The sequence below is a fragment of the Aulonocara sp. 'chitande type north' Nkhata Bay genome, linkage group LG7, assembly GCF_057382095.1.
Source record: "Aulonocara sp. 'chitande type north' Nkhata Bay isolate Kocher_YH1m ecotype deep benthic linkage group LG7, A_spYH_male_GT1.1, whole genome shotgun sequence".
Classification (NCBI taxonomy): Eukaryota; Metazoa; Chordata; class Actinopteri; order Cichliformes; family Cichlidae; genus Aulonocara; species Aulonocara sp. 'chitande type north' Nkhata Bay.
Window position 1 is genome coordinate 11,516,016 of NC_141350.1, and position 19,164 is coordinate 11,535,179.

At 39.3% G+C, this 19,164-nt stretch overlaps 1 long non-coding RNA gene across 1 annotated transcript in view; it reads right to left on the bottom strand.

Moving 5' to 3' along the window:
• The window catches only part of LOC147324641 (uncharacterized), a 49,852-nt gene extending 31,433 nt beyond the window's left edge, over nucleotides 1-18,419 (bottom strand). The window contains exons 1-2 of the long non-coding RNA XR_015130542.1: nucleotides 18,118-18,419; nucleotides 17,644-17,872 (exon numbers count right to left, since the gene is read on the bottom strand). This is a non-coding gene — a long non-coding RNA (uncharacterized LOC147324641). The remainder of the gene's footprint in view (nucleotides 1-17,643; nucleotides 17,873-18,117) is intronic.
• Between the last annotated feature and the right edge of the window lie 745 nt (nucleotides 18,420-19,164).

Below are 19,164 nucleotides of genomic sequence, written 5' to 3' on the forward strand. Positions count from 1 at the left end.
ACATGCATCTCAAAAAGCACAGAGTGTAGGCCACCACCCTTGAGTGGCTTATGTACTTCTGGTCACAAATGCAGTGCCCTGCGGTTAATTTAATGATCTCTCTATCCAAAACCCCCTCTGAAAGGTGAGAGTAATAACACTTGTAACCCTGCTTGTTTGGTGGAGAGCAGCGAATGCATGTGACTTGGCTGTGGGGGACATGTGTTAATCCGAACAGCCCGACAGCACTCACCTCTATTCAGAGGCAATGGCCCTTCATGTCTCATCATTTCTTTGCTGTGCCCCACTGCTACCCATTACATAAAGAGGCTGCAGTGTTTGTTCACTGCCGTAAGTGTTGGACCTATCTGAGAAAGTTCATTTGTATTAGTGGATGCACACAGCATGCTCTGGCACTCACTCCTTATGGGATGGATGTATACTGAGGGCCACCAGCTGATTTGGGTAACAAGGTTTTTCAAAGAGCAAATATTTGGCTTGAGGTAGCTTCCAAGTGATGCTGAATAAGAAGTATGTGATGAGTTATCCGGTATTAGATTTTGGCTTTGTGTCATCACAGATCCTACAGTACTTGTGCAGATAATGTTAAACACAGCAATATTTCTAGCAATGCCCACAACATTTCATTTCCAGACATTTATAAACCATTTCAAAATGTCTGGGAAATATTACTATACTATACTATACAAACTATGCCATATAATATTTTGTCATTCAAGGTACAACTCCCTGGAAAATTTACTCTCATTTGCCATCTGTTCCTTTGAAATGCAGTACAAATACTCCTAAAATTAGAGGTTAAATCATTCAAATTATTACCACTGCTTTCTGTCCTATACTAATTCTATTCAAATAATATGGAACAAAGGCAGAGATGTGAGATTTAATTTCATTATTCAAATCAGAAAGCTGCGGTACAGTTGACAAAGCTGTTCTTTCCCATCTTGTGTCACAAGGAGTGATCACTATTAAGAATACCAGGGACACATGCATGTGTAGTATAAATACATAGCCGTCGCTCTTTAAAAGTGAATGCTCATTCAGACAGTCCATCGTGTGTTGCCCAGCTCTATTTGTAGTGAGAAGACGGAGTTTCTTGAGCAAATGGCAGGAGTGCACTATTCAATAATCAAAAGCATCAGCCACAGATGTAACGCCAGTGCCACGGAAGTCAATTAGCCCTCAGGTGCATCTACAGTATCTACAGTACTCTGTTTTCACTTGTGTCTTAAGGGGAGCACCAGCTATCAACACAGAGCTGATAAAGAATGCCACAAAAGTTTTGAATGTAGCTGCATTTCCTACTCAGCAGGAGTGCACGGGCGAGGTCTACACAGCCTGTGAGTATACGGTAATGCTTTGAAGCCCACGTATGAGCAGAAATTATGCCTGTGGTCTGTATATGGGCCATTTTGTGCGTGAATAATCTCGGGTGCTTGGAATGCAAATTTCGCAGTGTTGAAAGTCTAACTGACATTTTTAATGCGTATTCCTAGATCACAAGCAGTTGATCCATCCTTACTGTCAACCGCATATTCATCGTGACACTACTGTTTTAAATTTTTCTGTTCCAGCATTCACAGCCCGAGAGGAAGAGAGCTTTTCTTAAAACTGTTAGCTACCATCTCACAAATGCATTCTGTCAAGGCGGAATTTGTAATTATCATAATCATAACATACGCTATTTTTCTCTGAAAGCCACAACTTTAAAAGAGTCACTGTCAACTAACATACTCACTTCATGGATCGTTTGAGAGTAAGCCTCACAGCAGTGAGTGGGCCCTTTAAATCCCATCAAACTTTATTTAAACTTTTGGGATTCTTGTCTGACATCTGCACTGAAGAGTAAAGAATTGAAGAGTAAATGAGGCAATCCTGTCCATCTAATGCGCTACAGCATGCTACATCTAGTATTAATGGTTTTAACGGTTTTCACTGAAGCTCTAATAATACATAAATGCACTGTACATCCATAGAAAACATTTGTTGCCTCAGGCTTTAGTGTATTTCATTTGTCATCTTAACTAATAGTGACACTAAAAAGGATGAATGTGAACACATTTATAGGCTTGCATCACAGGGGTATGTGATAGTGAACTATTGTGCACATAACCAGGACCCTGAAACTGAAGCAGTTAGATGAAATTAGGTCACCATATAGCCTAATTATCATGGACACCTGGGCTCTTCGTCCTATTGTAATGTGCTCAAATGTCTTCTGCAAAAAAGTTCTGCACTTCCTCTTATGCAGCATTCTTTCCCTTTTGACATCATAGAACTTTTTTTTGCAAAAACATTGCATCTTCAGGGTAGCTTAGTCAGGATGAAGAGTAGCACCAGCAAGTCTGAGGCTATGATTGTCTCCCATAGGCTTTTACTAATAGGCTCTGAAAGTGGAATGCAACAAATAACTGCATATACATGCATATACATGTAAGACAATATTCGGGCATCTTTTTTTTTTTAGCTGATTTTACCTTTATTAACAGTGTCACAACAGTCCATCCACTGCTTAAGAAAGTTTGTAGTGGCAGAGAAAGAACTTAGTACATCTAACACACTGCACTTCAGTGACTTTCTTCTACAGCTATATGGATTGGTAAACAAATCATTCTCAAATTATGCCGGGATGGCTCATTTTCTTATTGAGTCCCAGGTGCCGTTATTTTAATCATTACCTAATTGTCTGGCTGCTCTATCGACAGCATAGAGGCCTCCCACTCTGATTCTGCTGACACTGGCAGGGCCTCCAAGATCTGGGTTAACCTTTCGATGTCCATTGACGCTACACAGGCTGATGATGATTGATCGAGGTGGCCCTTGCTGTTAGATAATACCTAATCAGCGTTCAGAGTAATTTGTGTAAATGAGACCTCATTATTGATGGTAGGCAACTTTAGGAGCTTTCATGCACGCTGAATCTAAACAGGGATTGGATCAGCAATAAAACTTTGCTCTGTGCCTTCTGCATCTCCTGCTTGAGATTGAGGGCAGGCGGGCTGGTTGAACTGTTGAATGGCAAATAAGTGGGAGAAGATGAGTTGACAGAGTGCACACAGAGAATGACAATAAACTGCATACAGTACTGAAGGCTTACTACAGTGCTTTGATGTATTGAATGGGCTGACTATTCGCACTGTTGCAAACAATAATAGCAATATGGTTATTAGACAAATAATGCCTGTGCTGCCTGCAGTTTTTCTTCACCATTTACATATTCCTCCGACTTAGATTTGTTCCTTCTTATCTTAATTGAGCTATCTGTGGTGAACCAGGGGAAAACTATTTTCCTTTCCATAAGATGACTTACTCTCAGAAACCATTCTGTCAGCACCTTGGCAGAATAAGTCCATGCAGGGTATTAAAATGATAATGGAGCGTGTGGGTGCTTGACAAGCCAGCTATCAGAGCGATTATGAAAAGTAACTATTATATTCAGTTCTCCACAAATTTCATATCTGGTGGAAATGACCGCCAAAAGACAGACAAAAGTCAGCATCTGGCCAGCAGTCTCCATGGATAACGAGCGTACACCAATATAATCGTATACTGTACCAGCAATTAACTCCTGATAAAAACATCTGTCTTATCATCTGGTTGATGTAGCTCTGATTTTATTATTCAGCGATGGTCACGGCAGTATTTGAAAATCAAAGTTAATACTTCTGGTGCTGCTGCTTCTGAGATGTTGATGTTGGAGGATGAATGGTTGCCCCAAGGACATGGCCCCGTCCTGGCCTCTGTAGAGTACGCTGCACCGCGGCAAGGCCCAAGCTCTGACATGACGACACTGGGCCTTGATGATGATTGATCGTGTTGTTTTCTTCATTACTTTAAATCCAATCAGTGCTTGCTGTAATTTGAGTAATGATAGCTCATTATTGGCAATTGCAGAGTTTAAGGGCTTCTTTATTTTGCCCCACCCAGTGGACCCTTTGGGATGGCATTAAAGGATCGATGATTTTCCTCTTTTTGCATACGTTCTGTTTCAACTGTGAAGTTCAAATGAACAGCCTGCGCAACGTACAATGAATGCTTCTTCAACACATTTCAAAAGGAAAAAAAAAGGAGCCGATGTTAGTTAAGCAGAGGCTGAAAATATGTGTGACATAAAACTAAATTGTTTGCTGCTAGGAAATGAGAGACAAGTGGGGCATCACACTTTAATTTGGTCAATACATTTTTATGAGAGGGAATAGTTTGAACCTATCAGTAGATAACAATGCATATTTTAAATCTCATTTCGGTGTTATTAAGGTAAATGTAAGCTAACTAAATATGAAAATACAAAATTCTAAAGACTTTATTTCACAAACTCTAATAAGCAACTCATTAAGCATACAACAATTCAATTACGCTGATTACTACAGCAGATGTACTTATTTTTAATAATTTCATTAATTATAAACTTCAAAATCCTGTAAAGGAGTGGTTTAGACTTATATTCCATCATTGTGCTCAAACCCAAAGCCACTGGCTTACCTTTTTTTCCTGCATTTGAACACGACTGTTTCATTTTTACATTTTTAAATCTTGTTCTTGTTAACTACTGCCAAACAAATGCTGTGATTTAGATAGATATCTGATCAAAAACAACAGTCTGAAAGTCTGACCGTAGAAAAGAGAACATAAATTGCTCACAGAGCTTCATGTGTTTTGAAGTCCGGCTTAATGCTTATAAGCTTTGACACACATTTTATATTGCTGATGATCTGCTGCTGAGTCTAACCACAGCGATACAAATTTGACTATAAAAGACAAATAATCAGATAATGGCATTGTTGAAAAGGATATGCAAAATACAAAATATGACAGATTAATTAGATTAGATTAGATTAGATTAATTAGAATTAGTGTACTGAATTACAAAGTGATGTGACATTAGAGCTGGGCGATATATCGAGTTTTTAAAACATATCGATATATTTTTATACGAGATATAAGATGTGACAATATCCTTTATATCGATATAGTCTATGTTACATTATAATTATAGTTGTGGAGCCGCAAGTTTGCCTCTCTTTCGTCCACTTTTGTCTCTACGCAACGTTACTCCGCCTCGCCTTCACTGAAGACAACTCCCCCTCCTCCCCCATCGCTTCACATGCAGGCAGCGACAAGACGGACACGGCAAATCTCCGTTAACGAGTTACTGCGCATCGCCCCATGCGTGGGGCTGGACGGCGTCAACGTGCTAACGAGCTAAACATGCTAACGAGCTAACAGCGCTAACCCTAAAATCCTTTCATTCTCTCAAAAGTTGATAGCGCGCCTTATGTATGAATTCTGGTTGTGCTTGATGGCCGCGAACTGATTTTATGTGGTACACGGCGCTCAGCAATCTGTCAAAAATGTTTGAGTACGACTTTGGTAAGCTACGGAGCTGCACCACTTGATAGATTGTCGGCGCATTACGGCTACCGAGGAGCTTCGCGGAGTGATACGTACTGTGCATCAACGTAATATTACCGTATTGTGTGTGGATAAGGACCATAAATGGCACCTGTAAGAGACGTGGTTATGAAGCGGATTTCAAACTCCAGGCTATCAGTCACACAGTAAAACTTGGGAACAGAGCAGCTGTGAAATCTGTCTGTCTTTGTTATTACGCTCAGCGTCTTTTAGTTTACATTTTGACTGCACAATTGTGAGCTCTTTGTTTAGCACAAAAACAACCTTGTTTTCTTTTATTTATGGAGCATTATTATTTAATGAATGCTCATAATTTAATTTTGAGTAATTTTTCATGTACATCTGTGCTGTATGTTAATAAAAGTGCCTGTGTGACATCTGGGACACAGCTTTGACTAAGAACTCTCTTTTTGTTCTTACTTTATGGCTTAAAAAAAAAATCGAGATATATATCTTATATCGCCATCCAGCTAAAAAATATCGAGATTTGAATTTTGGGTCATATCGCCCAGCCCTATGTGACATTAAGCTATGATAGAGACAGACATCTGAATACCAGCCTTCACTGAAACAAAAAGATACATTTTTAAAGCTGAGTGCTGAAATTTTTGACATGGTCAATAAAACATATGATAGTAGGTGGTGACAAATTAACATAGATCTCTTGGAACAACTATGTATTTTACTTTTATATACTTTCATGTTTTTCATTTTATTTCATATGATCTTTTTTTGTTTTATTTATTTGGCAGTGATCCTTACATTTAAGGGGAAAAGTGCATCCAAACCATGGCAGCAAAATGCCCCCATAAAATAACAGAGCTACCAGATCCCCCCTGTAGGGGGTCAAAGGCTCATGTTTTCCTTTAATTTGTTGCTTGCCTGTATGTCTAAATAAAACTGTTTCTGTGGTAGATTGGTCTCATATATTCTTGGATGAGGAAACCAAGGTGATGTGACCCTTATAATAAGTGCTGTGCGGGTGTTTAACAAAACAATCACAGCACAGAACATTTCCAATTTCACTGTATACCAACAATCAATCATAGGTCCAAAGATGGGACATAGCAATAAAGGCACCTGCGAAACCCTTAATGAGCCTTTTTAGTGCTGGGAGACACAGATGCTGAGAGAGACCCAAGCAAGGGAATTGTAAAGAAAGGTCATGCCACAACTTTACACAGTCTGATCAGAATCAATACAAAATTTGGAGATAGAATATCAGCAATCCTCCAGGAATCAGTGGCAGATAGGGTCATAAATCATGCTAACCCTTTATTATTACTCATGTTCCTCTTAAGGCCGCAGCATGTGCGCATGACAATTTCTCAGCATGTCGCAAAACACATATTAGAATATCAGTGTAAAGTGTGTGTACTAAACTATTGCTGGATCCTTTTTTCCTGTGTTGTTCTTTGCTTTGATGCCACCACAATGACCCTACTATCACACACTGTTATGAAATTTGCTGCATAAAAGAATGCTGTGAGACACATAAAAGAAACTACAGCAGTGAAGTCTGTAACAATTCTTGTTTGTAGCTTTGACAATGTTGATCCTGTGAGGCACTAATGCCCTGAATTAGAGCAGATGAATGGGCCACTCTGCTGGTCTTGACAGGGTTTCACTAGCCATCTAGTCTTTCCCTTTTCATCTTACTCCCTTTGGTGGATCTCTGGTCCAAATGTTGTCCCCTTTCTTCTAGTCTCAATTTCTGTTCATCAAAAGAAAGGTGAACATATGTCCAAATCTTGTGGCCTTAGCCACAACATACTGTGTCATTAGAGCTAAAATGGGAGGGTTTTGCTACCAGACACACACACTCACTCACACACACACACACAGATACTCACATGTGCACACACGTGTACACACAGACTCAAGTGTACCATAATTGTGGATAAAAACACAGAAATGTACAGCACATATAGAGTTACAAGCCTTCTCACACACCTGCACGGACAAGAACACATGTCTGGCAGACGCCACACAAACACACGCACGCACACACACACACACACACACGTACACACACACATACAGAGTTATTTGATGTTCCCTCTGTTTGAAGCCAAATTCTTGTTATCAGTGCTAGCTATATACTGTGCTCCATTTCCAAGGTTTCTGAGGAGAGTCCAGGGCTTTCATCTGAGAGTCATCCTCTATACAGAAGCCAACAGTCTTAGAACCAGTGACACACTGACTGATGGTTAACATTTCAAAACCCTCGCCTTATATTAATACATGACAGATACAACTGAAATACCAGGTGAGCCTTTACCACACACAGGCACTCGGAAGCAGACAAAGACATAAGAATGTACATGCTCACTCTCACAGAAACAAGAAGACTAATGCAAATCGGACTCCCCCTGCCCTTGATCTTTAGATATATTTAGCTTTTAGATGTCATTTATCAACGCTTTATTAAGTGTTTCTGCCCCCTACAGCGCACCTCAACTAATAGCACCCCTCTTTTCCCTACGTTAACACCCACTCCTTGTAGCTGTGTGGAGAACCACTTACAGACAGAGTAGGTAGACATTAGCCATTAAGCTTGGTTGCTGCCATTTCCTGTCTCCTATCAGCAGAAGCTTGGACTTTGAGCACCAAAAGACTTGGTGATAAAACATCTGGGGTGTGGAAGCGAGTATGATTTTTCTTGTAGTTAGGATGACTTTTCAGTTTCCTTCATTTATATAAAGTATAGAAGGACTAACATACTGGCCAACATTACGCGCTACATAGTTTTTGTTTTTTAATAAAAAGACAATTAAGAAATAACAAATACTCCAAATATCTCTTAAATAACTGAAGTAATAAAATATTTTTATATAAACTCACCAGCCACTTCATCACTTTCGCATTGAAGCAACTCAGTGCATTCATGTAAACAGTGTAAAGTAGTCAATGAGTGTATATCCAACTGCATAACATATATTAAATTATCCAACATATTTTCCTGTGATTACTTCTGAATTTATAGGACACGTAGAACAACATAATTCTTTTTTTAATTAAAAAGCAATTTATCCTTCATTACATTTAAATATGCCAAATATACTGGATTCAAGTAAATTCCAGTAAATTAAATCTTTGTGATTTTATAGAGAATGTGAAAGAAAAATAATCTGTATGTATGTAGAACAATAATCTGTTCAGTTAAACTCAGTGGTTGGTAATTTGTTGCTAACCTTAAATCCAGATGAGTTCAGTCAAAAGAGGTATTCTGCATCAGCAACTCAAAACCACACAACATTTCTTTTATGATGGAGATTCCTAGACAGAGGCTCAAATAGGATTGAATATTTAATGCAATAGTTTCATGTCAGAAAACTGTGAAACTATTCAGTCATGCAGAAGTCAAAACTGAACTTGATTTCACTTCAGTTTTGCATAAAGTGTATTTCCATCTCATTAATAGCTTTCATAAAGTGTTGTGACCAGACTGCAGCCTTAAATTCACACCACTATCTCTAAGTTATCATAACTTCAGCTTATAGATATCGTCTGACAGTTTTTTGGATCGTGAAGACGCCGGGGCCTTTGAGTCAGATGTACTAAATTAAAAGTATATTAGTGTTATGAAATGTGGGCCACATCTCTACTGCCTCTGAAATAATTAAGTTTATATCATTCAGCTGACAGAAGGATTAGGATCATATTTTACCCCCCCCAAGGAAGAATTTGAGTCAGGTTAAAGAAATGGCAAACAAGCCATTTCAAACCTTGTGCCTGACCTCTGAACTTATGTGTAGGAATGCATAAATCAAAGGCTGTAGTAGCACAAACCTCAGCTCTTTTGCCTCCTCTTTGCATTGGGCTGCGCTCGGCAACAACAGTTATTATTATTATCTAGACTTCAACACAAATTCTTTCAATATGTGCATGAAAATGGTGAGTGAAAGACAGAGAGATAAAGAGGAAGAGAGGGAGGACAGAAGTGGGGGTTGAGGGTGTACTTAACTCTACTGTTCTAAAAATGTTCACTTCCTTTTTGAACACATATTTGATTTACTATTTGGCATGATTTCAATGCACTTTTACCCTCCATTTTCAACAGAGGAGGAGTTAGCTGACACTCTCAATTCAGAACTCCACCAAAAGCCGAGGGGATCCCTGGAGAATCACTCATTCATTCAGCATTCCCATCAGCCCATTAGACTGGCCATCAGCCAACATAACTGCTTCCTGTTTCTCTAAGACACCTTTTTTCATCCCTACTTTAATTCAGTTGTTTTTGAAAGTTCCAACAGGAAGACGTAATAGATTACTTTAGCCCGAGGATTCGTACATTTTACAAACTGAAAGTGAACAAAATACCAGAAGAGTGGTGCATTCATTCCCGCATCTCATTGCCTACTCAAAAGCACGGAGATTGGATTGCGATTTGAATCTATGGCACGAACTACACTGGAGTTCTTGCCGAAGTGCCTCAATACGCAGTGTAAGTGAAAAAGCCAAGGGTCAGGATTTGTAATTGCATTTCACAGATAAAACTATTCCTCTGGCTCTCTCTTTGAAAACCAGATCAGTGACTGAAAGTAAGTACCCTGTTGTATCCTACACAGAATTCTTATTTGAATATTAGTAAAATGCTGCACAATTGACAGAAAACAGGCTTAATCACAATCATTTACTCCGATTTGTAACCTCACTGTGAATAAGTTTCACATTAATTTTAGTTTACTGTACTGCTCTCCTTTACAATATTACTCCTGTATTTCCTATATGTGGAAATCAATGGAAGATTGCCATTCCACATGTACATGTAAAAGTGAAGTGTAGAAGGTAAAAATGTAGACACAGGATAGTGTTTTTATACATGTAGGGCATAAATTATGTCCGATCGTGCAAGCTTGATGCCACCGTTGAACAGCTAGTCAATGGAGAGGGCAGGGAGAAGCAATGGAGCGATGTAATGTGTAATCTTACTACTCAATGGGCTGTGCCCAGCAATGGGCCTCTGAATGCTGGAAGTGTCAGAGAGATAAATAGCAGAGTGTCCCCCTCGAAAAACATGATTAATACCCCGCCTGGTGACGCTGCTGAAGATGAAGTGGGAGCAGCTGGCTCAGGCAGCGTAGGCACGCAGGGAAAGGTGGGAGGGGGGACGGGAGCGAACGCAGCGGAGCAGAGAGGGCAAAGAGTAGGACACACTGGCAACCAGGGGAAAGGAAGGCAAGGCAAGGGCAATCTAGGCCACCATAGGCACTGGGACCTCTTCCTCTCCTTATTTCAAAATGTACACGGCTTTAGTCTTCTTTTTTCACGATGTTTTATCGCTTAACATAAAGCAAAACAAAAAACTTTCTGTTCTTGCTCGTTCATCGTTTCCATGTTGCCCCCCAAAAACTGAAGCCTGTGTCGTTTAAATATAAAAATCTTACAGGAAATCTGGGATATTAGGAAATTAATCTCAGTTCAGTTAAAAAGCCCAACACTTCATGACATATATAACAAAGTATCCCACTAACACATGACACTCAACTATTTCCATGAATGTTATTAGGAGTGTGCGCAGGGGTGTACAACTTTAATGCAAATTTCAACCTCCCTCCCCTAAAAAAAGGGGGAAAAAAGCACATTTAGTATTGTTTAGCATCACACGTGAGTTCTAAAACAACTCCTGTGCCAGCATACACCTCCTGATTGCTCCTAAACAAAGTTTTTTGTCAGGAAGTGAAGAGTCCAGTTACTGTTGAGTACAGTGTCCCCTGCTGAGTGGGACCTGCTTTAGTGGTAACAGTGGAAACTCTCAAAACACGGTACAGAACGCATGGAGTTGTTAGGTCCGTTCTGTTGTGTAAGTAAACATGTCGAGGGGTGGGCTACTTTTTCATGGTTCAGGGGCCCCAACCCTCCCCTCACACAATTAACATTTCCAGTGTAATGAGATGATTGATATGCTGGAAGTGTGTGCTTTAAGGAGATATTAATCATTCCCTCTGGTAATTTTAATCATGCGTTCCATCATCCCCAGCTGCTGAGGATCACCTTCCTAGCAAACAAAGGGCGGCCACGCCACTTGCATAGTCATTCTGTTCTAGTTTAACTTTATTTTATGCTGGTTCCTCCCATCTGTTCGCACAAGCCTCCACAGCCCACGTTGCACGTTGACAAGCTGGGGAAGCAGTGTGTGGGTGGGTGATTGTATGAGTGTGTGTGTGTGTGTGTGTGTGTGTACATGTATGTGTGTAAACTTTAGAAACACAGGCATCTTTGAAATGGTAAATCTAATCCTCCAGGTCCGTGACTAGTTGGTACACCGCCACCAGCCACCTCCACTAACACATACAGTAATGCATACAAACAGCGGGCACACATACACACAGACTCTTACAGACACAATCCGTGTGACACACATACACACAGAAACATATACACAATCACATATACCACATGGTGTGGGCAATATGTCAGAGCAAAGCATAATTTGGCATTTGAACTAGTCACTATTATTGGAAGTCTGAAGAAATGCTGCAGGGAAGATTTATTTAGATGACAAACAACTTGGAAACTCTTTTTTTTTCTTCCCTCAACTGCATGAAAGTCAAAGAGACTTATATATTCCCTAAACACTGATTAGTTCATGTTGAGTGCCTCCATTGTGCTGTACTGTACATCTGAATTGTTGTTCCGTGTTTTTACCGAAGGCTATACAAAATTTGGAAGGGTATTCTACAATCAAAGGCATTTCTCTGATGGTTTTTATTCAGGTGCTGTGCTGCCACAGTCAAGGCCACAGGAGAGCAAGTGGTCACCCTGCAATGCTTTATAAGACATACAGAACAAATGTAGTTATACAAAAGCAAAAAAAAAGAAAGAAAGAAAATGTAAAAAATTACAGACTTAGTGGGAAAATGCAGAGCCGACGTATTTCTGTGAGGTGAAACATAAACTGTGAAGAGAGTGGGTAATAGTTAAAACTGTGATACTTAATTATAGCAAATCTTAAGGAATAAGAGAATTGCCACTGAAAATTTAATGCAGATTCACTCAGAGATATTTTAATATTTTTGACTTCATAATTACACTAACCAGTCTCTGTTTTGCTATCTGAAATGATGAAAACAGAACTCTGGCTCTAAGAGACTGTAGGAAAAAAAATATGTGCGCTCAAACCTGCCACAGCTCAAAACAACCGCTTGACAAGTGTCCTAAATACACGCTTAATCATGTACAAAATTAATGACATCCAGCTGACAGATATTCCATCATTAATGCAGAAGTTTTTGAAAGTTATTGAAGGGAGCTGTGCACAGATTAGCATTGCTTGCATGCAGTCAGGGGCCAATGCAAAGTAGATAGGTTAATCCCCAGGACGAGTTGATAGGACACATCTCTAAACGCACTGAGCCTCGCTGCATCTAAAGCCCATTAATTGCACCCAATACGAAACAAGTAATTTAATTTTACATCAAGTCCAGCCTCATCTGTTATCTGTGGCACACTTCTGTAGAGTACATAAAGGTAATAGGGGTTTTCAGGGGCTATTCCCCACTTATTATCTAATAATGATGAATGAATACGCCGGGAAGTGACAGCTGTTTGGATGTTTTGTTGGTGGAAAGGCATCTATTTGTAACTTTCCCGAAAATCTTTTCTGGTTCACTTTGAGGACGAGAAGCAACTTCAGAGCTCTGTCTGTTTTAAATGAAAACAGGTAAAAATTTGGGCGTTTAATGTAAGGCTAAAGAGCCAAATATGAAAAGAATGCTAAACAAAGGGATCCGTCTTTTATGACTCTGTCAGGTCTGGTATTGTGAAAATAATGTGACCGTTCTCGCAAAAGTTTTACCAAAGTCTTTCTTAAAAATATCTTTATCTACACTATTTAAATGCTGAAAGAAGTTTGAGCTTGGCACAGACTGTCTGTGTAACTTTTTTTTGGCAAAAAATGAAAATAAAAAAATAATGAAATGTGTTTATTTTTTTTTTCCTGGTAAAATCTATAAACAAGCTAACAGAGAGTGAGTATGTCAAAGATCAATACTTGAGATTTCTAGGGCCAAAATGAATACGAAGCAGATTGTGTAAGAAACCTTTAACCTGGCAGGTGTGTTTTCATAGGCTACACAGCACCAGTATTATTACCAGGGCAATGCTTTATTTAAAACAAGTTTTTCAGCACAGAGGATAAGTAGAATAACTTCCATTCAAAAGCATTTCGTATTTTATTATGACTTCATGCTTATCACCAGTCTAAATGGTGTTGATAGAGTGAAGTACCTGAGAGGAACTGTTATGTGAAAGGTGCTTGTAAAGAAAACATGACGACTGCTGGCTGGCCCTCTTTATTTCCACCTTGCTTTTACCCTGGCATTCCTGCTCCACTGCATGACTAAGAGACAATTAATCCTAATAATCAGGGCCTTAGCCATCATTCCTCATTCTGGCAGGCCTCTTTTTCCATAGGGGCACAGAGGGAGTGCCTGAGCCACGGCTCTCTGCTGCACAGATGAACCTCGTGCAGATGTTGAATGAGCAGCGTGGTTAATAGCTTAGCCTTCTTATGGCCTTCACACATGTACAAAAATGGAAAACTGAAGGTGGCATTTTATCATGTCATGTCTACAACTCAATGAGCGACTGACTGGACTTGACGTATATTTTTGCTTTAGTATTCTAAGCAGTGTCATACTTACTGCAAAAGAAAAAACAACAACTTAGAAACAGGCAGACATGAATGTGGGCATCTGATAAAGCTTGTTGTAAACATGGCTTCACTGGCAATTTTAGCCTCAGTATTCAAAGGTTTAGTTATTCGTGGGAAAAATCTGCAAAAATGCATAAACAATAAGTTATTCTTCATATACACGTATAAATTGGTTTTATTCTATATTTTATCAACATCAACTTAAGTTTTATTGTGATTTGATATTTCCTTACTTTTTACTGAGCAACTGAATACTTTGAATACTTTGTGAGTCTAGCCCAAGGGTTCAATTGAAATGTTCAATCTGTCCACAGCCCATGTTTCCAAAACCACATTTTTCCAAATATTGCTGACTTGAGTCTGGCTGAAAATGAGGTTGAAGGTAATTTTTTCTTCTAATAACTCTTTAAGGCAAACCCTATTTGTGCACCATTGCTACACAGTGCTACAGTGTAATTGAGGAGATTGTTTTTTTCTGTCTGTTATGTGGATTTGCAGTTTTATGTAAAAGTTTTCTTCTCTTTCAGAACATGTCTTTACTTCCCCCTAGATACCCTTATTGGTAATGGAAACGACGAGTAGAAGAATCGGCTTTGTAAGAGCCATTCAGGTTAATTTACAGCTCCTCTGTCAGAGCCTGTGGTTGTGAAAGTTTGAAGTTTAATTTTTTATATTGTAATAATAATTTTTATCAGTACTGTATAAACTACTTTTCAATAAAATAAAAAATATTAATCTATATGCAACATAAGCCAAGTGGTACACCAGCTTATATAGTACATACCTTTCCACTGAGGAAACTGTATGTGCACATGCCCAGGTGTTCGCGTACTTTTGTCAACAGTGGCAGAGCACAGCAAGAACTTTTGTGCTCCACAACAGAGAGGCAGTGATGCAATGTTTGACTTAACTGTACGGGGACCTAATCTTCTCAAATTACAGCCAAATTGACTGGTGAGTGCCAAAGTCCCAGTGTGCGGAAGTGAAGGGAGTGCCATGACCGCGGCAGACAGGAGGCCCAGGCAAACAGGCAGGTGCTAAGGGGCTGCTTCAGATGCAGAAGAAGAAGATCCCCTTCACAACACAGCAATTACGCTCGCCTCAAATTCACTAAGCTGGAGCACAGTGTGTTCTAACAGCATCTCAGCAGCACGCACAGCATCCCACACAACAAGCTCATTAGGCCAGCACATCCTCCCTCTGATTCAAGGTGGAGGAATTAATGCAAGAGCACCTGGACTCTGAGAGCCATCCATCCAGCTACATACAGCTGGCCACACTCAGGTTATGCATTATCTTCTTTAAAAATGTGCAATGTGGCCTCCACTTTTAGTTTTAAGCTACACCTCTCTTTTTCCAGAGTGCTATGTGAGAGGAAGGCATATTAATCACACTCAAAGCCACTAATGCTAACAATCAGTCAACACAGTTGGCCAGGCTCTCCATCTCTTGTGACAGGATGGTTTGTCCTGAGACCTGCTGATTTGTCCTGCTATGTCTGCCTCTAGGACAAAATCCACAAAACCTTTTCCTCCAGCAATACCCCTAGATCATATAATACTCTAAACCGGTTAAAAGCTTAAAATATTATAATATATTTAATGTACAAAGGAATTCTAACTGAAATAAAACACATCTAAGTAATAGAAATACCCTTTTAGTGGTTAAAAATAGTCATTAAAGTCCAAAAAAACAGCTTATTACAAGAGTAGATGCAATTTGGGGGAACTAATTTGTGTGTGGAGTGATTTTTGACAACATGGATACAACATATGTCAAATAGCCAAGTTTTGAGAAACAAACAGCTGTCTAGTTCAACTGAGAGGAAACTGCCTACTGAGCAAGATGATCTCTCCCTGAGTGTCATCCACCAGCAGCATGAGGCAGAACCAGCATGTTTGGATTCCTACTGTACAACAAGAATATGGCTCTCTTGTCAACTTCAAGCTGACAAGTGTAACACTGACACAAATTAATACAAAAACGAACTACACAAATAGCTCCAATTTACAGAAAAGAACAATTAAGTTAAGCAGGAGTTCCACTGAATGTGTTGAGCGTGCGTACCTGACGTGCACATGCGGTTGAATGTGTGTGTGTGCGTGCATAGTTGTTTATATAAATCTTGGAGTGTATGTTCTGTTTGTTTTGGGCTTTTTTTTCCTCAAAAAGCAATGCTAATTATTGGGCTTCAGGTAGCGTAAAATGTACAGCTGTGGTGACTGTCAGTGCTCGGTGGACTATTGAGCTGCTGTACGACATGACAGTAGGTGGTGTCTCTCGCTTTCATCCGAATTGCCCGGTGCTGTTGTTGTCTTTTGCCAATGTCAATCAGCAAGTTTCTCTTGAAGCACGAGGCAAAGAAGACTTTATCTGCACATACGCTTTATCTCTGTGATTATCTGGAAAACTTGTTGACCCCATTCTACCAATGTGTGTCCCAAAAATCAGAATATGCCTTTAATGTGTCTAATATGGTTTTGTAGTTTGCTGAGGTATGACTGAACCTTAATGTTTGCATTTTATATAACCTCATATTCACGGGTAATAGCCAGATGGTAGCAACAGTCCGTGCATAACACTTTTAAGTGGGGTCTGCCAGCAACAGCTGCATACTATGTTCCACTGCTCTAGATAACTACATATCATAATTTCTTAATAAAAATGTTTCATTACTCTCATACCAATGTTGAGCCAGATTGCTGGCACTTGCAAACAAACTTTAAGGACCAGCTTGATGTCAACTTTGATTACTTCTTTTCTGATGAAATACAGATGTTTGAGTCTCCACTCAAGCAGATTAGAATGTAACATTTGGAGTCATGTTCTGTCAAGGTAGAGTTAACATACACTGAGAGCTTTCATTAGAAAGATATTTGTAGGTCTATTTTGTATTAATAAATTGCTGCCTTAAAAATAAGCAAACACAAGTTTATCCAGAGCACAACAATTCTGACTCCCAGGGATGTAAATTATAACTTACTATACAAAACTTTTACAATATAGTTCATCATAACCGCAACATACAGTAGAATGTGGTGAGTATTGTTACTGAACGAATGTTAATTGCATTTGTACTCATTATTTCCATTCAGTACATATCTTTAAATAGTCCCACCACCAGTTGGGATAGATCTATTCAGCAAGTTGGATGAGTTGTACTGTCACGGACTGTAATGGCCAGCTTGATTTGATTTATGTTTATGTAACATAATCAGACCCACTAGTTGGTCTAGATAAGCTACAAAATAGTGGACCAGTATTTAGATTTGAGAGGTAGGTGCCAAAATGTGTGTGATTACCAGGAAATAGCTGGAGGCTTTGACAGTGATTGTAACACTCACTATATTTTGCAATACCGGAGCACAATAAATAACTTAAAACATGGCATTAACTGCATGCTGAAATAAAACATTGCCATCAGTGGCATATGGTGTAAACCTTAAACCGCAGTAGAAATGAATGGTGATTCCAAACAACAAATAAAAACAAAAACTGCTACTACAAAGTGGGTATCAGTAGGATTTATGCAAAAAAATAATAATGTGATAGCGTAAAGTATTTAGTCAAACCTTAGAGCAGTTGTTTCTTTGTGGCTGCACCCAATGGTATTAGTCAACAACAGTTTGTGATCTATGTTAGTCCTACCACAACGGATAACTTCTCCAACAGAACAGAAGGAATAGGTGGATTCCTTCTCAGGTAGATGGAAGGTCGGGTTCACCACCTCCTAGGCAAAGGAGGAAATCCGGGGCCCAACTCCAGGGAGATTCAAAAGGTATCCAAAGACAAAAATCCAGCCTGCATAACAATAACACCCTTATTGTATACAGTCATGGCATTACAATCTGTGACCATATTTCAATGAGAGCCACATTTTTGTTTGCCTCTAAATTTCCTTCACAAATTTCTTATATGGCTGTAAGTACACATAACTTGTCATACACACCGGAAAAAAAATGTATTTAACTGTAACATCGGCTGTCATGCCAACACTATAGTTAGCTACATTAGCTTAGCTAAACTCTAACTCGATAATCACTTACCAAAAAGTTCAACTTTATCAAGCGTGTTGGCTGTCGCCTCGGCCACTTCTGCTTTTATTTTTAAACACTTTCAGAGATACAACAGCTTTGTTTTCACTTTGTGAACTTGCTTCTTAGTTCTCTGGTGTTCCATGCCGTGTGTCCTCATGCTAGGAGAGGGCGGGTCAAGTTTCCTTCCCTCCAATCAGACCCCGGTAGGCCGTGTAAACCAAGAAATTGAAAACTTTTAAAATTGAACTTAAAGAATAAATAAATTTACCAAATAACTTATAATTTATATCCAAATGTGTAATACACACATTAATGAAAACAAAACACATAAAATATGGTACTCTGTTTCTACAGGGCTACATTTAGGGGGAGGGGCCTATATGGATTATCACATGACTCTCCAAGCTGTATCCAAACTAGATTAACAGATCATCTAAGATCATCTCATTGTTAATTGCTTTAACTTTATGCTGTAAATGCCATGAAATATGGATGTAGCCTCAACGACATCACCCATCAGTTTACAGAACAAACCAACCTTAAATATTTTTGCAACACTCAACTCAATCAATTAACAATGTACACCCATAGAGTATTGACTAAGTCCCTTCTTTATTGCCTGTTTTACAGGATGTAAATGGACAGAGCTTTTGTATTCTGTCTGAGCACCTCTTTATACAACATCAGAGAACAATGTGGGGTTAGTGTCTCGCCCAAGGATATTTGTCATGCAGATTTAATCAGCTAGGAATTGAACTACAGTTTACTACCAGTCTTCCGATTAGTAGGGGACCTGCTCTACTGCCTGAGCTACAGCTACCTGAGCTAGCAGTCCAGGTTAACTTACAAAATTATTGAATAAGGCTAAAAATTGCCAGGACACAACTTCAATAAGAGTAGGGTAATTTTCCAAGGTATCTTCTGTATGCATTCTGTGGTTTAGCTATGGTGGAAGTCAAAGATATTTGTCTCTCTAACCAATTTCTGTTATTTGGACAAATGCCCATGGGAATAAAGATCTCCTGAGTCCTCCACTGTCTCCGTAAAGAATGAGGT